The 22,926-nt window shown below is 47.6% G+C and overlaps 1 protein-coding gene across 1 annotated transcript in view; it reads right to left on the bottom strand.

Moving 5' to 3' along the window:
• The window catches only part of PDS5B (PDS5 cohesin associated factor B), a 153,645-nt gene extending 144,469 nt beyond the window's left edge, over positions 1 to 9,176 (bottom strand). The window contains exon 1 of the mRNA XM_089690872.1: positions 9,018 to 9,176. The gene's annotated coding sequence lies outside the window, so the exon portion shown is untranslated. The remainder of the gene's footprint in view (positions 1 to 9,017) is intronic.
• Positions 9,177 to 22,926: the final 13,750 nt, after the last annotated feature.

Here is a 22,926-nt window from a genome sequence, read left to right on the forward strand (position 1 = left end):
TATGACACAGCAAAAGCAAAAAAGCAAAGGGGGGGGGGGGGACAACAGTCACAGGCAGGGTCATAAAACTGTTGGATGATGAGTGAGGAATCCCATGTCCAAATTAAGGCCGTTATCTCTTGTATCAAATAGAATTATCATTCTTAGTTAGAGTGGAGAGAGAATACAACAGGTCAGAGTCTACTGCGTTCTAGTCATCCTCTCTATTTGCCATGTTTACCATTATCACAAAGTGTGAAAGTTCAAGAAAATCCAAAATTTTGGGTTGCACCAGAGTAGTACATGAGTAGAGGAAAAAAATCTTCCAATGGGGACTCTGGTTCTGGTGACAGCCAGGGTTTTCCTGGTATTTCCACTCGCTTCCTGTTCCTTCAGCACTACTTGAAGCATGCTAGCTGCTTGTTTAACCCTTTCGCTAACCCCAATCCTATACTCAGGTGGCCAGGCCATTTTTGCAATTTTTCAATTTTTTGGTTTCTTACAGCTTTCAGAGTTTGTGAAAGACCCCCAAACCATACATTATTTCAAGCATAGGACCAGTAGAATAAAAAGAAGGTGCTACTGTCTTTTTTTATGCCCTGTAATATTTGCACAAATATTTATCAAAACAATATTTTCACTAAAAATACACTAAAATCATTATTAATGGACACATATATGGCAAAACTTGCAAAATCCTCCTATAATCCTAATAAATATAAAAGCTAAAATTGTTTTGAGTGAATACCAAATATTTGTAAATTGCGCCTTTTTGTGAAATGGTGAAAACTGAAGATGCACAAAAACTGTAAATAAAAACAAAATTTACTCTAAAAATCTGAGGTTACCATTTTTCCCCTGTACTATGTCCGCAGTCTCTGGTCATCTCCTGTACTGTGTCCGCAGTCTCTGGTCATCTCCTGTACTGTGTCCGCAGTCTCTGGTCATCTCCTGTACTGTGTCCGCAGTCTCTGGTCATCTCCTGTACTGTGTCCGCAGTCTCTGGTCATCATCTCCTGTACTATGTCCACAGTCTCTGGTCATCTCCTGTACTGTGTCCGCAGTCTCTGGTCATCTCCTGTACTGTGTCCGCAGTCTCTGGTCATCTCCTGTACTGTGTCTGCAGTCTCTGGTCATCATCTCCTGTACTATGTCCACAGTCTCTGGTCATCTCCTGTACTGTGTCCGCAGTCTCTGGTCATCTCCTGTACTGTGTCCGCAGTCTCTGGTCATCTCCTGTACTGTGTCCGCAGTCTCTGGTCATCTCCTGTACTGTGTCCGCAGTCTCTGGTCATCCCCTGTACTGTGTGCGCAGTCTCTGGCCTTCTCCTGTACTGTGTCCGCAGTCTCTGGTCATCCCCTGTACTGTGTCCGCAGTCTCTGGCCATCTCCTGTACTGTGTCCGCAGTCTCTGGCCATCCCCTGTACTGTGTCCGCAGTCTCTGGCCATCTCCTGTACTGTGTCCGCAGTCTCTGGTCATCTCCTGTACTGTGTCCGCAGTCTCTGGTCATCTCCTGTACTGTGTCCGCAGTCTCTGGTCATCTCCTGTACTGTGTCCGCAGTCTCTGGTCATCTCCTGTACTGTGTCCGCAGTCTCTGGTCATCTCCTGTACTGTGTCCGCAGTCTCTGGTCATCTCCTGTACTGTGTCCGCAGTCTCTGGTCATCTCCTGTACTGTGTCCGCAGTCTCTGGTCATCCCCTGTACTGTGTCCGCAGTCTCTGGTCATCCCCTGTACTGTGTCCGCAGTCTCTGGTCATCCCCTGTGCTGTGTCCGCAGTCTCTGGTCATCCCCTGTGCTGTGTCCGCAGTCTCTGGTCATCTCCTGTGCTGTGTCCGCAGTCTCTGGTCATCTCCTGTGCTGTGTCCGCAGTCTCTGGTCATCTCCTGTACTGTGTCCGCAGTCTCTGGTCATCTCCTGTACTGTGTCCGCAGTCTCTGGTCATCTCCTGTACTGTGTCCGCAGTCTCTGGTCATCCCTGTACTGTGTCCGCAGTCTCTGGTCATCCCCTGTTCTATGTCCGCAGTCCATTAGTTCAGAATTTTTTTTTCCTGTTTTCTGCCTCTAAAACCTAGGTGTGTCTTATGGTCAGGTGCGTCTTATGGAGCGAAAAATACGGTATGTTTTTTCAGTAAAGCACCGAAATGAACATTCTTGGACTGAAACCAAAAATTCAGGATGCATTTGGCCAAAAACTGAAATGGACAGTTTTCTAAAAATAAATATATATTTTGTATAAATATTTGTATTATATTTGATTTTTTAATTAACATCATGAATTTAAATGAATATGAACTTATTTTCTGCACTTTTCGACCAATAGGCTGCTTTCACACTGAGCAGTTTTTGCTGCACTTATGCATAAAAAAAAAAAAAAAAAAAGGCATAAGAAAAGCTCAAGAAAATGTATCCCTTTAAATTCAATGCATGTCTTCACACTGATCAGTTGAGCTTTCCTTGCGGTGTTAAACTCTGCTTGCTGCATTTTTGGTGCATACTTGGCAAGTTAAAAAAAAAAAAAAAAAAACACCAAAAATGCGCCTCCCCATTGAGGCATGGTTCACACCAATGTGTTTCTTAGGTTTTTTTGCAGAAACGCACTACAGTCCATTGAACATGATTTCCTAGGGGACACGCTCACATCTATGCTCTTTTGAGCTACTGCGGTTTTGGAAAGGTTCAAGGACTCTTTTAAAAGCAAAACATTGCATTTTTGGTTCAATAGACTTCAATATAGATGCTGCAGAAAACACATGCGCATTTTTGACATGTTTGCTGCATTTTTTTTTAGGTGTTTTGCATTTTGAATCTGCCCAGCAACAATCTGGCCAAAAAAAAAAAAAAATCAAAAAAACGCATCAAAAAACACATGCAAAAAAAAAAAAAAAAAAAAAAGTGCACTGCAAAATAGACAAAAAACAAACCGCATTGGTGTCAACCAGACCTGAAATGCATTGAAAACACATCAAAAACACACGTGTTGTATGCCTGCCTAGCAACAAGTTGGCCAAAAGAAAAATCCAAAACACATCAAAAATGCATGTGCAAAAACGCAAACGCACTGCAAAACAGACAATGCAAACTGCATTGGTATGAACCAGACCTGAAATACATTGAAAACCAGTCAAAAACACATACTTTGTGTTTTGATGCATTTTTTTTAATCACGACCTATGAAAAACACACCCTAAACGTGGTAAAATTAGCAATTTAAAAATAGCTGTTTCTACAGATACTTGAATATCTGCTATAGCAAAACTACAAACAGCTCACCCAAGGTTTTCACTGAACTGAACACTTAGTCCTCATGCACACTTCATGTTTTTACAGCGGCTGTTTTTGGCTTTTAACATTTCTTTCTATAGCTAGTAAACCCCCCAGCATGTTATCCTATGTGTCCATGCACATATCGACTGTAATCAACGTTTTTGGCTGGGACGTTTTTTGGCTGGAAAAAAAACCCAGGACTAGTGGGTTTCTAGGAGTTTTTTTAGCTGTAAAACCGGTTCCAAATGCAGTAAAATGCCACAAACTGGCATTGTGGGACATTTTTTTTACCCCCCCCAAAAAAAAATTTTTTTTTTTTTTTTGGTAGAAAAAAAAACAAAAACGCGAAAAAAATGCCACTAAATGCCAATGCAAAAACGCTAAAAAAAGCTAACATCACCAGCGTTATCAAAATGTCCAGTGTGCATGAGGACTTAGTGTTGTACAAACGACTTAGAATTCAGAAGCCGAGGAACATGTGCTTCTACTGAGAATAGAGAAAGATCAAAAGTTTAAATATATTTAAACCCTCACCTTATAAAACAACCCATTCAGTTTAAAATACAAAAAAGGCAAACCATTTGTGTAGGGATATAGAAAACCAAATATTCTAAATACTTTTTTCTCTATTTTATAAGGGATCCCATACCCTCTCAGTTATTTATGCAGCATGAACAGAGAGCTGGGGGAGGATAAAACAGCAGCACACTGAACTTTCCAATGAATGGCTGTGTAGGGGGCATATGAGCAGAAGTCTGATCATTGGAGAATAGAATACTGATTTCCCAGTACAGCTAGAGAACTGACCATGCTGTGCTCTGCTGCCTAGTGTGGTTAGTATTTTAATAGGAAAGCAGATGGACTGGCAGGAACACCAGGGATTTAACACAAAGGAAGCAATACAAAGAGAACAGGATACTTTTTAGTACAAGTACATAGTACTGCAGACACATCAGGAATGTGAATGTTGGGTTTACATATTCTTTAAATTAGACCTTCACTCCATTTACATAATTTAACTCCCTGGTGACCAACCTGCAGCTCTTGGACCTAAGCAGTCTGTAGTGGGAACACTGATTAGAACAGAATTGATCTCAACTTGCCTCATGTAATATGTTCCCAGTTTTGTATTGTCTTCTGTAGCATATCCCCAGCCAAAAATGTAGGCTGTCCACATTCTCTGACCCTAATTTCCTCTATTATGTCTGCAGCTTCTGACAGTCCTCTCAAGCATTACATATAGTGAACATTATGTGCAGCCCTTTGGTGATGTCAGGGGCCACATTTGAGGCCCCTTTAGCTGATAAGTTGACCACCACTGATTTAACTCCTACCATTTTCTACCCAACACTTGCAAAGTTTTGTTTAACCAGTTGCCGACCGCAGATAGCTGAATGACGGCTACACTGCGGCCGGCCAGTTCCAGGATGGCGTCATATGACCTCCTCCCAGAACGCGCTCTCCTGTGCGCCCCCGGGGGCGCGCACCCGGCATTCTCCGTGATTGTTGTGCCCAACGGACACAGCTGATCACGTGATGTGGTAAAAGGCCAATCACATTGGCCTTTTACCACGTGATCAGCCGTGTCCAATGACACGCTGATCACAGGGAAATGCAATTGCCGGTTCTCGGCTGCACTTTCCTCACGCTGTCAGATTGTGAGGAAAGTACTGCTGAGAACCGGCAGTTGTTAGAGCAGGGATCGGCACCGATCATCAGGGCACTGATGATCAGTGCCCTGATGATCGGTACCCAGCAGTGCTACCCACCAGTTCCACCCACTTGTGCCCAGCAGTGCAACCACCTGTGCCACCCAGCAGTGCAACCACCTGTGCCACCCAGCAGTGCAGCCCAGCAGTGCTGACAGTCAGTGCCCAGCAGTTGCGCCAGTCAGTGCCACCTAACAGTGCTGTCTATCAGTACCCATCATCAGTGCCACCTAATTAGTGCTGCCTATCAGTGCTGCCTCATCAACGCACATCAGTGAAGGAGAAAAATTACCTGTTTGCAAAATTTTTGTAATAGAAACAAAAAGAAACTTTTTTTTTTTTCAAATTTTTTGCACTGGTTTTGTTTATAGCACAAAAAGTAAAACACCCAGCGACAAGTAAATACCACCACAAGAAAGCTCTATTTGTGAGAAAGAAATGATAAAAATTTCATATGGGTACAATGTTGCATGACCGCGCAATTGTCAAAGTGCTGAAAGCTGAAAATTGGCCTGGTAAAGAAGGGGGTATAAGTGCCTGGTAGGCAAGTGGTTCATTTTTTGAATTTAGGCTACCCTGTACTTTTGCCTATTCGAGAATGACTGCTCGTGAGACAATGATGTAGAACATCTCAGGAGGTTTTGTGACAATCCAGAGCGCGTGCATCACTGTGCTAATTCGGGGGCCGGTGGCAAGAACCCGGAAGAGACAGCTGGCTCCCGATGGTGTCAACAAAGAAGATGGCAGAGCTGAAAATTACAGCAGGACAACTATGTATTTTTTGGACGAGTGTTTGGAGGATAACCCAGCAGACAAAATACAAGAGGACATTTATCTTTGTTTCATAAGGTAAGTGGAAGACGCTTTGCAACAATAACAAAAGTAGTGATCAGCTGTATATATTACCTACACTAAATCTTCACACAAGGCATAAATGCTCCATGAATAGCACCAGTTCAGAGGTCAGCTGTTGTCTTGTCCGACACATGAACTCTGAAGAAACCTTTCACAAGTTCCCAGCTCTAACATTGACCGGCCAAAGGAGGGGGCGGGGGAGGGTTCCAAGTGAAAGGACACAGCCTATGCACAGTACATGACAACCCCTTCAGGGGAAGAACTGAAATGACAGAGCCAGAGACTGACAGGAATACACACATCCCAAAAGACATAAAAACACAGCCCAATGCATTGCTCACACACAGAAAAGTGACAGGTGACAACAAGTACAAGGAGCTTGGCCCTAGGAATGCAGCAGCCCACCCCACATCAGAACAGCATAAACAAAGGGCACCAAGCAATCAACAGCTGCGGAATTCCTAACCATAACCTGGCAAATCTGTCATCACTTGGACCCAATAGACACCAGCATTTCCTTTCTAAACAGGTAGGCCAATTGCCATCCGCACAAACACTTCGCTATGCTGGAAGATCAATGTTAAAGGTATCACAATGCATTTTTCAGCCATGTGTTCTACTTTCACTGAATGAATATCAAGATGGGCAATTACATTTGTTTTTGCTGGTGAACGATTACTGTATATGTTCAGCGTTATGACCAATGAGAACAGTTAAGTGGCTGCTTATTACAATACAAAAGGAAAAGGGACATAGGGTCCGAACTCATGGAAAAGAATGTGGAAGCCCACCTCATGTCTGCGTGGCATGAAAAGGACAAGCAATGAGCACACACTGCTGCCAAAGCCTAATAGATGGGTTCTCCCGGGGCATTTAATAACACCCTATAGAGGCCAATTTACATTACCTTCAGCAAATGTATAGAAGGCAATGCCAAGCAGATTTATCAAAACTGGAGCCACAAACCAGGTGACATTTCTCACACATTAAACAAGAAAATGTACTGCTTGCTGCAAGATTTCTGATTCTGCTTAAGGAGGAGCTTCTCCCCCGAGTCATTTTATTTTATTTTATCCAATCCCCACTTATGCTAGATTCACACTACTGCATGTCAGGAAGGCACGCAAAAGTGCACGCTCTCCTGACACGCATGCAACCACACTGACCTACAGCAGACGCACGGCAGTGACATTAGTAATGGCACCCCCTCACCCCTGATATGTGCATCAAACTGCATGGTGCTGGATTTGTGGAAAGCAGTCAGGGACTTCTTTTCCATGTTTCTCACATATAGGTGAAATGAATGGCTGCCCTACATACGAGGCACAGAAACATCTGCGCGCTCAGTCGCACTTGTAGGTGTCAACCCATCTTTAGCTTTTTTGCTGTGTTGTCCACAAAAGCATACTCACACTCAGCAAATCCAGTGGCCCTTTGTTGTGGTCTACCACTGCACACCAGGTGCCATGCCACCATCCAGACCACCCCCAATAACGCACCAATATGAGTGCGTGTCACCTGGACCGGCTGCAAGAACCAGGAAAAGACAGGCAGCTCCTGATGACACGCCACGTTTTTTGATATACTGCCCTGAAGCCACCTGGAATGAATGATATGGGTATCCCAGGGGGCTGCAGGGGTACATCATTCCCCTATGTCAGAAGCCCACATTACACTGTGAAATAAAGGCATTTATGTTTTGTTTTTTCCCCCTGAATTTGTGTGAAAGGGGTTAGAGGTCTGCTTTAAGTTTTCATTGACTGAGCGCCCATAAATGCTGGAACCACTAAAAGCAGTAATAAAATGAAAAAAAAAACTGGCTGGTTGCCAAGAGTAACAGTTATGCTTTATATCCAAGTTTAATGAACCAGCCCTCAGACAATGCTCCTGCATAGAGGCCCTTCCACTGCAGAAATATACAGCAGGGTACCCCAGTGCTGATATGGAGTGGTTGCTGTAATAATACTGCCCAGTAATAATGGCCCAGCGCTCTGTAGTGAAAGTGGGGGGCCCAGTGCTCAGGAGGGGGTTGTGGGGAGCTTCCAGTGTTTGGTAATGGAGGTGGAGGGTTCCTAATGCTTGGTAATAAGGGGGGGTTGTGGGGGGCTCCCATTTTTTGGTAATGAAGGGGAGTTGTGGAGGACACCCAGTGTTTGGTAAAGGTGGGTCCTTGTGCTCAGTACTGGGGGTGGGGGGTTAGGGGGTCCCAGCGTTTGGTAATGAAGGGGGGTGCCATTGCTCAGGAATGGGGTTAGAGGGTTCCAAGTGTTTAGTATTTGGGGGAATCACAATGCTCAGTCATGTGGGGTTTTGTGGAGGGCTTACAGTTTTGGTAATGGGGGGTCCTCAGTGCTCAGCAATGGGGGGGTTGTGGGGGGCTGATATTCTGGTAATGGGGTTTGCTCAGTAATGGGGGAGGGGGTTCCCAGTGTTTGGAAATGCAGGGTCCCAGCGCTTGGTGACAGCTTGGCAGATACCTGGACAGTGAAGCAGAGGAGAGAGCAGGGGAGACACAGCCGGGGGGGGGGGGGGGGGGGGGTCAGGACTGAATGAGAAGCTCCAGAGACTCCCTCACAATGGAGAAGTGACAATTGGGGGACCCCCCCCCCCCCATAGGGAAGTGACAATTGGGGGACCCCCCCCCCATAGGGAAGTGACAATTGGGGGACCCCCCCCATAGGGAAAGCGACAATTGGGGGACCCCCCCCCATAGGGAAAGCAGCAGAGCCCATGACTTGCAGGCTACAAGGCTGAGCCAAGATAACCTGGAGCAGATACAGGAGTGCCACCCATGGCAACCAATATCTCCATCAATGACAAGCCTAGCTGGTTGCTATGGGCAACAACATGAGCACAACGCCCCCTGCCGGTGTAGACAGAGCACCGCACCAGATCCCTCCGTTGCTATGGGGAACATACCCTCGCCCAGCCCCCGTTCTCTGGAGGAATGCATTGTGAACTATAACGGGGACCGGCGGCATGCAGAGCCGGGGGAGGGGATGGATGGATGGCCGGCTGTGTGTAGGGCACAGGGCGGGCTCACTCCTCGAGGAAAGCACAGCCGGTAGATGGAGCCGATCCCACAGGGCCCCCCAGCCTTGGCAATGACAGAATTCCGCGGACACAGGCAGGCTGGGGGCCGCTCCCCGGGCTCCCCCCACCGCTCCAGGAAATCCCGGAGCCGTCCGGCCGCTACCGCCTCTTACCTTCTCTCCACCGCCGGCGTCGGTCTTGCTCTTCTGTAGTCCGCACCGGCTCTTCCCCGCCCGTGACACCCGCACCGTGTCGCCTTCCCCGAGCTTCAAAATGGCGCCAATTTGTCACCAGCGGCTCCAATGGAAGCGGCTGAGGGAACAGCGAGACCAGCTGCACAGAGCGGGCGAGGAGCGCCACCATGCGGCCAGTGGAGGGACAGCCAAGCCACGCCTCCCACTGGCGTCACCCGCTGATAGGCTGCCCCTCTGCGATCTCCGGAGGATGGGGACAGTGGAGGGGCCACAGAGACCGCTCCTGGCCGGGAGGGACTGTTCTGCATTGCCTCTCGTAGTCCCTCTGCAGGGAAGAACCTGTCATAGAGCCTGAGCACCGTACGGAGGGACTACCAGAGGCTATGCACTGTACGGAGAGCCTACTAAAGGGTGTGCGCCCTATACAGGGGCTATCAAAGACTGTGCAACTAAGAGAGGGACTAGCAGAGCCTATACGGGGACTAGCAGAGCCTATACATCCTACACGGGGACTACCAGATCCTATACATCCTACACGGGGACTAGCAGATCCTATACATCCTACACGGGGACTAGCAGATCCTATACATCCTACACGGGGACTAGCAGATCCTATACATCCTACACGGGGACTAGCAGATCCTATACATCCTACACGGGGACCACCAGAGCCTATACATCCTACACGGGGACTAGCAGATCCTATACATCCTATACAGGGACCAGCAGATCCTATACATCCTACACGGGGACTACCAGAGCCTATACATCCTATACGGGGACCAGCAGATCCTATACATCGTACACGGGGACTAGCAGATCCTATACATCCTACATGGGGACTAGCAGATCCTATACATCCTACACGGGGACTACCAGATCCTATACATCCTACACGGGGACTAGCAGATCCTATACATCCTACACGGGGACTAGCAGATCCTATACATCCTACACGGGGACTACCAGATCCTATACATCCTACACGGGGACTAGCAGATCCTATACATCCTACACGGGGACTAGCAGATCCTATACATCCTACACGGGGACTAGCAGATCCTATACATCCTACACGGGGACTAGCAGATCCTATACATCCTACACGGGGACCACCAGAGCCTATACATCCTACACGGGGACTAGCAGATCCTATACATCCTATACGGGGACCAGCAGATCCTATACATCCTACACGGGGACTACCAGAGCCTATACATCCTATACGGGGACCAGCAGATCCTATACATCGTACACGGGGACTAGCAGATCCTATACATCCTACATGGGGACTAGCAGATCCTATACATCCTACACGGGGACTACCAGATCCTATACATCCTACACGGGGACTAGCAGATCCTATACATCCTACACGGGGACTAGCAGATCCTATACATCCTACACGGGGACTACCAGATCCTATACATCCTACACGGGGACTAGCAGATCCTATACATCCTACACGGGGACTAGCAGATCCTATACATCCTACACGGGGACTACCAGATCCTATACATCCTACACGGGGACTACCAGAGGGTATGCATCCTACACGGGGACTAGTAGATCCTATACATCCTACACGGGGACTAGCAGATCCTATACATCCTACACGGGGACTAGCAGAGCCTATACATCCTACACGGGGACCAGCAGATCCTATACATCCTACACGGGGACTAGCAGAGCCTATACATCCTACACGGGGACTAGCAGATCCTATACATCCTACACGGGGACCACCAGAGCCTATACATCCTACATGGGGACTAGCAGAGCCCATACATCCTACATGGGGACTAGCAGAGCCCATACATCCTACACGGGGACCACCAGAGCCTATACATCATACACGGGGACTAGCAGAGCCTATACATCCTACACGGGGACTAGCAGATCCTACACGGGGACCACCAGAGCCTATACATCCTACACGGGGACCAGCAGATCCTATACATCCTACACGGGGACCACCAGAGCCCATACATCCTACACGGGGACCACCAGAGCCCATACATCCTACACGGGGACTAGCAGAGCCTATACATCCTACACGGGGACTACCAGAGCCCATACATCCTACACGGGGACCAGCAGATCCTATACATCCTACACGGGGACCACCAGAGCCTATACATCCTACACGGGGACTACCAGAGCCTATACATCCTACACGGGGACTAGCAGATCCTATACATCCTACACAGGGACCAGCAGATCCTATACATCCTACACGGGGACTACCAGAGCCTATACATCCTACACGGGGACTACCAGAGCCTATACATCCTACACGGGGACTAGCAGAGCCTATACATCCTACACGGGGACTAGCAGAGCCTATACATTCTACACGGGGACCAGCAGATCCTATACATCCTACACGGGGACTACCAGAGCCTATACATCCTATACGGGGACCAGCAGATCCTATACATCCTACACGGGGACTACCAGAGCCTATACATCCTATACGGGGACTAGCAGAGCCTATACATCCTACACGGGGACTAGCAGAGCCTATACATCCTACACGGGGACTAGCAGATCCTATACATCCTACACGGGGACCACCAGAGCCTATACATCCTACACGGGGACTAGCAGATCCTATACATCCTACACGGGGACCACCAGAGCCTATACATCCTACACGGGGACTACCAGAGCCCATACATCCTACACGGGGACTAGCAGAGCCTATACATCCTACACGGGGACTAGCAGAGCCTATACATTCTACACGGGGACCAGCAGATCCTATACATCCTACACGGGGACCACCAGAGCCTATACATCCTACACGGACTACCAGAGCCTATACATCCTACACGGGGACTAGCAGATCCTATACATCCTACACGGGGACTAGCAGAGCCTATACATCCTACACGGGGACTAGCAGAGCCTATACATCCTACACGGGGACCAGCAGATCCTATACATCCTACACTGGGACTACCAGAGCCTATACATCCTATAGGGGGACCAGCAGATCCTATACATCCTACACGGGGACTAGCAGAGCCTATACATCCTACACGGGGACTAGCAGAGCCTATACATCCTACACGGGGACTAGCAGATCCTATACATCCTACACGGGGACCACCAGAGCCTATACATCCTACACGGGGACTAGCAGAGCCTATACATCCTACACGGGGACTAGCAGATCCTATACATCCTACACGGGGACCACCAGAGCCTATACATCCTACACGGGGACTAGCAGATCCTATACATCCTACACGGGGACCACCAGAGCCTATACATCCTACACGGGGACTACCAGAGCCCATACATCCTACACGGGGACTAGCAGAGCCTATACATCCTACACGGGGACTAGCAGAGCATATACATTCTACACGGGGACTAGCAGATCCTATACATCCTACATGGGGACCACCAGAGCCTATACATCCTACACGGGGACTAGCAGATCCTATACATCCTACACGGGGACCACCAGAGCCTATACATCCTACACGGGGACTACCAGAGCCCATACATCCTACACGGGGACTAGCAGAGCCTATACATCCTACACGGGGACTACCAGAGCCTATACATCCTACACGGGGACTAGCAGAGCCTATACATCCTACACGGGGACTAGCAGAGCCTATACATCCTACACAGGGACTAGCAGATCCTATACATCCTACACGGGGACCACCAGAGCCTATACATCCTACACGGGGACTACCTGAGCCTATGCATCCTACACGGGGACTACCCGAGCCTATGCATCCTACATGGGGACCACCAGAGCCTGTACATCCTACACGGGGACCACCAGAGCCTGTTCATCCTACACGGGTACTACCAGAGCCTATACATCCTACACGGGGACCACCAGATCCTATACATCCTACACAGGGACCAGCAGAGCCTATACATCCTACATGGGGACCCCCAGAGCCTATACATCCTACACGGGGACCACCAGAGCCTGTACATCCTACACGAGGACCACCAGAGCCTGTTCATCCTACACGGGTACTACCAGAGCCTATACATCCTACACGGGGACCACCAGATCCTATACATCCTACACAGGGACCAGCAGAGCCTATACATCCTACACGGGGACCACCAGAGCCTGTACATCCTACACGGGGACCACCAGAGCCTGTACATCCTACACGAGGACCACCAGAGCCTGTTCATCCTACACGGGGACTAGCAGAGCCTATACATCCTACACGGGGACTACCAGAGCCCATACATCCTACACGGGGACTACCAGAGGGTATGCATCCTACACGGGAACTACCAGAGCCGATACATCCTACACAGGGACTTCCAGAGCCTATGCATCCTACACGGGGACTACCAAAGCCTATGCATCCTACACGGGGACTTCCAGAGCCTATGCATCCTACACGGGTACTACCAGAGCCTATGCATCCTACACGGGGACTACCCGAGCCTATGCATCCTACACGGGGACCAGTAGAGCCTGTACATCCTACATGGGGACCAGCAGAGCCTGTACATCCTACACGGGGACTACCAAAGCCTGTGCATCCTACACGGGGACTACCAAAGCCTATGCATCCTACACGGGGACTACCAGAGCCTATACATCCTACAAAGGGACTACCAGAGCCTGTACATCCTACACTGGGACTGCCAAAGGGTATGCATCCTACACAGGGACTACCAGAGCCTATACATCCAAGACAAGGACTATCAGAGGATATGCACCCTAGAGAGGGACTACCAGAGGATATGCATCCTAGACAGGGACAACTGGAACTTATACAGCCCAGACAGGGACTAACAGAGAATATGCTTTGTAGACAGGGACTACCAGAGGATATGCACCCTAGACAGGGACTACCAGAGGCTATGCACCCTAGACATGGACTACCACAGGCTATACATCCTAGACAGGGACTACCAGAGGCTATACACCCTAGACAGGGACTACCAGAGGCCATGCAGTCTAGATAAGGACTATCAAAGACTATGCAACCTAGATAGGGACTACCAGAGGCTGTGCACCCTAGATAAGGACTATCAAAGATTATGCAACCTAGATAGGGACTACCAGAGGCTGTGCACCCTAGATAAGGACTATCAAAGGCAATGCACCCTACATAAGGACTATCAAAGTCTATGCACCCTAGATAAGGACTATCAAAGTCTATGCACCCTAGATAAGGACTATCAAAGGCTATGCACCATACAGAGGAAATACCAGAGGCTTTGCACTCTGGAGAGGAACTACCAAAGACTATGCACCCTAGAGAGGGACAGCCAGAGCTTATGCAATGTAAAGATGAACTATCAAAGGCTGTCCTCCTTATAGATGGATTGCCAGAGCCTATGCACCGTAGAGACGGACTATCAAGGCTATGCACGCTAGAGAAGGCCTACTAGAGGTTTTCCCTCCCAGGGAGGGAATTATCAGAGGCTATGCACTACATAGATGGACTGTCAGAGGTTATGTACTGCATTGCATACCATCTGTTAGTCCCTCTCTTCAGTGCATAGGCACTGATACTCCCGTTCTGCAGTGCATAGCCTCTGATATCTCCCTCTGCAGTGCATAGCCACTGATATCTCCATCTGCAGTGCATAGCCTCTGATATCCCCCTCTGCAGTGCATAGCCTCTGATATCTCCATCTGAAGTGCATAGCCCCTGATATCCCCCTGTGCAGTGCATAGCCTCTGATATCCCCCTCTGCAGTACATAGCCCCTGATGTCTCCATCTGCAGTGCATAGCCCCTGATATCCCCCTCTGCAGTACATAGCCCCTGATATCTCCCTCTGCAGTACATAGCCCCTGATATCTCCATCTGCAGTGCATAGCCCCTGATATCTCCATCTGCAGTGCATAGCCCCTGATATCTCCATCTGCAGTACATAGCCCCTGATATCTCCATCTGCAGTATATAGCCCCTGATATCCCCCTCTGCAGTGCATAGCCTCTGATATCCCCATCTGCAGTGCATAGCCCCTGATATCTCTATCTACAGTGCATAGCCCCTGATATCCCTATCTGCAGTACATAGCCCCAGATATCCCCATTTACAGTACATAGCCCCTGAAATCCCCATCTGCAGTGCATAGCCCCTGATATCTCCATCTGCAGTGCATAGCCCCTGATATTTCCATCTGCAGTGCATAGCCCCTGATATCCCTATCTGCAGTACATAGCCCCTGATATCTCCATCTACAGTACATAGCCCCTGATATCCCCATCTACAGTACATAGCCCCTGATATCCCCATCTGCAGTGCATAGCCCCTGATATCTCCATCCGCAGTGCATAGCCCCTGATATCTCCATCTGCAGTGCATAGCCTCTGATATCGCCATCTACAGTGCATAGCCACTGATATCCCTATCTGCAGTACATAGCCCCAGATATCCCCATCTGCAGTGCATAGCCTCTGATATCCCCATCTGCAGTGCATAGCCCCTGATATCTCTATCTACAGTGCATAGCCCCTGATATCCCTATCTGCAGTACATAGCCCCAGATATCCCCATTTACAGTACATAGCCCCTGAAATCCCCATCTGCAGTGCATAGCCCCTGATATCTCCATCTGCAGTGCATAGCCCCTGATATTTCCATCTGCAGTGCATAGCCCCTGATATCCCTATCTGCAGTACATAGCCCCTGATATCTCCATCTACAGTACATAGCCCCTGATATCTCCATCTACAGTACATAGCCCCTGATATCCCCATCTACAGTACATAACCCCTGATATCTCCATCTGCAGTGCATAGCCTCTGATATCGCCATCTACAGTGCATAGCCACTGACATCCCTATCTGCAGTACATAGCCCCAGATATCCCCATCTGCAGTGCATAGCCCCTGATATCCCCATCTGCAGTCCATAGCCCCTGATATCTCCATCTGCAGTGCATAGCCCCTGATATCTCCATCTGCAGTGCATAGCCTCTGATATCCCTCTCTGCAGTACACAGCCTATGATAGTCCCTCTATGCAGGGCAAAAGCTCTGATTGTCCCTTTCCGTAGTGTATAACGTCTAATAGCCCCTCTCTACAGATATATTCATGTAGTTTGCCTGTTGGAATCCACCCTGTAAATGATTGTGTTGCTTGTTCTCAAACAGTTTAATTTGAGAATATCGAATGAATATTCGTCCGTTTTTTTTGTTGTTTTTTGTATGCGTCTCATATTGAAAATGAAGAGGTTACTAATGTTACGAAAATTCTCATTTGACGGAATACAACTTTGGAAGTGATGTAATTGTATTGTAATGTATTTTTTCATTTCTGAGCATGCGTGGTTTTGCTCTTCCGATTTTTTTCAGATGAATACTGTACTGATTAAATGAAAATCATACAATCTGGTATCATATGAACAAAAAATTGTTTGTCCCTTTGAATAACTTCGGACAAAAGCTGTGTGCCAATGATCAGATTATGGTACGTTTACTTTGAAAGCAGTATTTTTTGCTTTATTTTCTGATCCTGTGTACTAGGCCTAAGGTTTTGTTCACATGGATGTAAGAAACAGCTGTTTGCTTCATCAAATGCTTTGCAAAGTTAATGCTTGTTCTTTACAACACAGAAGAACAGTCTAGTACCATACATAAAATTCATGGTGCTATTGAATGTTGCTTTGCATAGCTCTTAATCTTGCCTGCAACATTTGGCAGCTTATAAAGCTTCCTGAATTCCTCAATTCGAGTTAATGACAGCTTGATGCAAACATGCTCTAAATGCACTATGAAAGGCATTCATCAAGGTTTAAAACGATATCAAACCCAAAACAAAAATGTAATGTATTGCTGTTTACCAATTCTTAGATGTAGTGGCTGCATTCGTTTTTTAGGTGTTTTTTTTTTCTTTATTTCACCTGATGACCCGACCAGTAACACACTTCTTGCAGGGTGTCTGCATTCTGGATGAAGTAGTAGAGCAGACACCTCTGGACAGCAGCATTGTCAGTCTGGGGGGAGAGTAATGTTAGACTAGGAGGTTTAGATGGACTTGGCTAACAAATCGATGCTGAATTCAAGCTAACAGTTTATAAGCAGTTACAACAAACAGTTATTTCCATTTGTGTTAAAGGTTTTGGATAAATTAATAAAAAGCTGATCATTGTAACCTCCCCTGTCAGTGGTAAATATTTTGTCTCATCCTTTTAACTGCTACTTTTTCTGGACAGCTTAGTCTGTTAACCTCCCTGGCGGTATGATTATTTCAGATTTTTGGTGCTGAAAGCGGTAGCATTATTTTGCATGGAAATTTGGCGTTTTATATTGTAGGCCTGTAATTTTTAGGAATAACTCACTGAAATCTGTCCGAACAAGAGTTTAGTAAACATCCCGGGTATGATAAAATTTGAAACACGAAATCATAAATTATAATTTAATAAATAATCATAAAAAATAATCATATAATAATACATTTAATTCAATAATGTAATCAAACCAAAAACACTGAAATTTGAAATAGAGCGCCAAATTCGCACATCACTGAGCAAAGTCACAAAATCGTTTTCAGTGTCTCATGACGAATTTCCCCACGAATCATTATCACTCAATTCTGCAAGTGGTTCTGATTTACTATCGCTGTTCTCTAGCTGGTCTAAAACCGCTTTTGACCTAAAGGGACACTTTTTGGACGCCATGGACTTTTCTAAGTTTCCAGGCAGAAAGAACAGTCAAAATGCAGGCAGGGCACAGGACAAAGCAGTAGGGACAAAATGTATGTGAAATGCTTTGATACAGTAATGTTTTACTATGTCATTTTGATTTATTAGAAAATAACAGTTTCTAAAATTTTTCAATTTGCCGCCGGTTCCAGACCCCGTACGTCCCGACGCTCGCAGGGACCGGAACACAGAAGCCGGATGCCGGCATCAGCCGGAGGAGATGGCCGGGGACACTGCAGGGGACACATCACGGGAGCGAAGGACAAGGTAAGCGCTGCATGGAATCCCTGAGCAACGCCGCATGGTAAGCCCGAGTGTAGCTCGGGGTTACCACTTGTGGTACTGAAATTTTATTTATTAAATTTTACACTCGGGAATACTGCCAGGGAGGTTAAAGGAAATTGAAAAAAAAAGACTTACTGACTGGATCACCAGGTGAAAATAAAGGAAAATGTCTAATAAAAGAAAACAATTGCAGCCACCACATCTAAGAATTATAAAGGTGCAATGTCATACATTTTTGGTTTTGGGTTTAATACTGCCTTAAGATTAAGATTATATGGTTTTCCCTTAAAAAAAAATGTTTCACAAGGCATTTGGAGAGTTTTAATGAAGAAATCCAGGCAAAATTATTATTTTCCTACGCAGTGGTATGGTGCTCGCTTTGCATGGGTTAAATGCTCCTAAACCGCCGATCCTCCAAGCACAAGACCAATCCCCACTGCTCCAGCCCCCCCCCCCCACACTAGTGGTCTTGGACTGATGACATCATCATGCCCATAGACCAGCACTGGACCTGAGGACAGCAGGAACAGTCCACCGCTGGATGTGGGGGAGTGTGGTATCCTGGAGAATTGTTTTATGAATTGTACAAATTATGTACCACTTTGTGTTGGTCTATCACATAAAATCCCAATGAATTACATTTACACTTTTGGTTGTAACATGACAAAATGTGGAAAATTTCAAGGAGTATGAATACTTTTTTAAGGCACTGTACATTTTAAACTATTTAATTATAGGTGTAGCAGTACCCCCATAGGAGCAGCCAGAAAGATTGCCAGTATTCCTTTTCCCAGTAGTTGCCCCGCAGTCAGGCACACAGTCACAGTCACTCATTTGGCTCAATGAAAATTCCAGGAGTATTCTCTTTTTGGTGTTTTTATTTTTGGGTAACTTGGACAGGGAACTGTATTTGATACTCCTAAACTATGTGAAAACAGGAGGACACTCTCTCTTCTGTTGAACTATCAGCCAAGTCCTTGCTCAAGTAATTGGTGAAATCCAAGCAGAGTCCTTTCACTAAGGCTGGCCATAGACGGGCCATTTATCGGCCGAATTGTCGGCCAATAAACAAAAAATCGGTCTTCCCGTTGCCGATGCTGCCACCAATGTCCACGAAAAACGTAAGTTTTCCAGAATGACCGATAAAAAGAAACGAGAAGATCCACGAAAAACGGCGGACGGCATTGCCCCACGAACGGCATGAATATCGGCCAACTTTTCGTGCGGACAAAAATTTGGCCAATAAACAACCTGTCTATGGCCTGCATAACATTTAGATAGACTAAGATCTTAAGCACACAGTTTCTAGGATCTCTCACTCCAGTCTGTGCTCACAAATGTCCTTAGATTATTATTATTATTATACAGTATTTCATATAGCACCAAAAAGGTTTGCTCAGCGCTGTACATTATAGTGGGGGACAGTACATGAGACAATACAGTAACAAGACAAAACACGAGGGGTTCGAGGGCCCTGCTCTTTCGAGCTTACAATCTAGGAGGGAGGGGATAGTGGTACAGGAGGAAGTAGCTGTGGGGGATGGAGTGGTGGAAGGAGCTTGGGAGATCGGCTGTTATGTTAGGGTGGGGTAGGCTTCCCTGAAGAGATGGGTTTTCAGGGTGCGCCTAAAGGTGAGGAGGGTAGGTGACAGTCTGATGGATCGGGGTAGTGAGTTCCAGAGGATGGGGGAAGTCCTGGAGAAGTCCTGCAGTCGGGCGTGGGAGGAGGAGACCAGGGAGCTAGAAAGTAGGAGGTCTTCTGAGGAGCGAAGCGTACGGGTTGGGCGGTATTTGGGTATCAGGTTGGTTAGGTAGTTTGGGGCAATGTTATGAATGGCTTTGTACGTCAATGTTAGTACCGTATTTGCCGGCGTATAAGACGACTGGGCGTATAAGACGACCCCCCTACTTTTCCTGCTAAAATGTAGTGTTTGGGCTATACTCGCCGTATAAGACTACCCCTCTTCCAATGCACACCTGTGGGAGGAATAGTGCCCCATCATTGATGTCAGTGGGAGGAATAGTGCCCCATCATTGGTGTCAGTGGGAGGAATAGTGCCCCATCATTGGTATCAGTGGAAGGAATAGTGCCCCATCATTGGTATCAGTGGGAGGAATAGTGCCCCATCATTGGTATCAGTGGGAGGAATAGTGCCCCATCATTGATGTCAGTGGGAGGAATAGTGCCCCATCATTGGTATTAGTGGCAGGAATAGTGCCCCATCATTGGCATTAGTGGCAGGAATAGTGCCCTATCATTAGTATCAGTGGAGGAATTGTGCCCCATCATTGGTGTCAGTGGGAGGAATAGTGCCCCATCATTGGTATCAGTGGCAGGAATAGTGCCCCATCATTGGTATCAGTGGGAGGAATAGTGCCCCATCATTGGTATCAGTGGGGGGAATAGGTGCCCCATCATTGGTATCAGTGGCAGGAATGGTGCCCCATCATTGGTATCAGTGGCAGGAATAGTGCCCCATCATTGGTGTCAGTGGGAGGAATGGTGCCCCATCATTGGTGTCAGTGAGGGGTGGAATAGTGCCCCATCATTGGTGTCAGTGGGGGGTGGAATAGTGCCCCATCGTTGGTGTCAGTGGGGGGGGGAATAGTGCCCCATCGTTGGTGTCAGTGGGGGGGAGGAATAGTGCCCCATCGTTGGTGTCAGTGGGAGGAATAGTGCCCCATCGTTGGTATCAGTGGGAGGAATAGTGCCCCATCATTGGTATCAGTGACACCAATGATGGGGCACTATTCCTCCCACTGAGACTTGCTGACCCTGTTCTCGTATGGTGCTGCTGCAGCCAGCATATGTGGTTGCAGCAGCACCTCTACACAGAACACTTACCTGCTGCTCCGGCACTCAATTTTCGCGGGGCCGCTCAGCTCCGCCCCCTCGCCGGTGATTGGCCGCCTGTGTGCCTTTCCTGAGCTACAGTTCTGGCGGCCAATCACCGGTGAGGAGGCGGAGCCGAGCAGCCGCACGAACATCCAGTGGCCGAACTGAAGGAGACGCCGCGCTTCCTGGACCGGATCGTCGTGGGACTGGATCCAGGTAAGAGACATCAGCCCCTGCAAACCCCTGTACTTAATGCCGCAGCCCCCCTAACATGTGTACCGGCGTATAAGACGACCCCCGACTTTTGAGAAGATTTTCAAGGGTCAAAAAGTCGTCTTATACGCCGGCAAATACGGTAGTTTGAATTTAATGCGTTGGGCAATCGGAAGCCAATGGAGAGAATGACAGAGGGGGGTGGCAGATGCAGAGCGGTTGGTAAGGTGGATGAGTCTGGCCGCTGAGTTCAGGATAGACTGAGGCGGGGATAGTCTGTGATGAGGTAGGCCGGTGAGGAGGGAGTTGCAGTAGTCGAGTCGTGAGATAATAAGGGAGTGAATAAGTTGTTTAGTAGAGTCTGGGGTTAGGAACGTACGTATTTTGGAGATGTTTCGGAGGTGGAGCCTGCATGAGTTTGCCAGCGAATGGACATGGGGTTGGAAGGATAGATTTGAATCTAGAGTGACACCTAGGACTTTGGCTTGCGGGGTGGGACTGATGGTGGCGTTGTTGGTCGTGATGGAGAGGATGAGGGGGGGGCGTGGGCTGGGGGGAAAATTAGGAGCTCAGTTTTGGAATGGTTTAATTTGAGGAAGTGGAGTGACATCCAGTCTGATATGTCATTCAGTAGGCGGGTGATTCGGGCGGAGACTGAAGGGGTGAGGCGAGGGGTAGAGAGGTAGATTTGCTTGTCATTGGCGTAGAGGTGGTAGTTGAAGCCGTGGGAGTGTATCAGTTTGCCATGGGAGGAGGTGTAGATGGAGAAGAGGAGGGGCCCGAGGACAGAGCCTTGGGGGACCCCAACAGAGAGGGGGAGATGGCAGCGTTATAGGTAACGCTGAAGGAGCGTTGGGATAGATAGGAGGAGAGCCAGGAGAGAGCGGAGTCTCTGATGCCAAGGGAGTATAGTTAATTGGTTTCCTAGTTCCAGACACTTTCTCTCCACGATACCAGACTAAATCCACAGATGACACGCCTCCTCGGTCAGCTTCAGTAACTTTTTGCAAAATTGGCCCCCCAGCCAGCCCAGCCAGAACCACAATGAACAGCAAACACATGGCAGACTTGCCCAGGGGGCATTCAGTTTCCCTAGGCTGTGATCTCCTCAGGGACAAGACACCTGGTTCAGGTCTCTTTGAGGACTATTTATACACTTTCCCAGCAACCATCTATGCAGTCTCCCACAGGGATTGGCTGAGACAGTATAAATAGGCTGCCCATTTGCCTTACTCAATGCCTATGTTCCAGAATCACCCAGAGATTTCTGGATTGCAAGCAGAGCAATAAAATCATGTAGCCTGTGAAACACAGAACAGACCTACATGGCCAGACTAATGACAGTGAGACCAGAATTACATTTACCTAACCTAGCACCTATCTATTCGGAAGTGTAAAATGGCTGTAAAGTAGCACTCAGACAGGGAGAAGGAAGCTCAGCACTTGAGGCCAATTACTAGAGCTGCATTCACTTTGGCAAAAAAAAAAGGAAGATGCTGACAGGAGGAGAGCACAGAGAAATTACTTCAGCAGTCTATTGCTGCCCTTTCATTATCTAATCAAAAGCTGGGAATGGGAGGTAACCTAGATGTGATGGCAAACTGCAGTAGAGAAAATTCAGATCTTCAGCCTTGCTATGCTGTCTGGCAGGGTTCTATCATTTCAAGACACACATTAGTGCAGCTCACTATTCATTAATACATCATAACATGAGGTTTTTTTTGCAAGCCGTATAAGTACCTGCATTTTACTTGGTATCAGTCTCTGGCAGTTCCTGTATAGTAGACTAAGAGAGGGAGGGTCAATACTAGGTGTCAGTCGGTTGTGCTGCAATTGCAATGCAATGCTAGCTAAGAATGAGCTCATAGGAGCAGAGAGCAGAGTGACAGAGT

This window comes from Staurois parvus, unplaced genomic scaffold, assembly GCF_062004578.1.
Source record: "Staurois parvus isolate SC_StPar_1 unplaced genomic scaffold, SC_StPar_1.0 ptg000544l, whole genome shotgun sequence".
Classification (NCBI taxonomy): Eukaryota; Metazoa; Chordata; class Amphibia; order Anura; family Ranidae; genus Staurois; species Staurois parvus.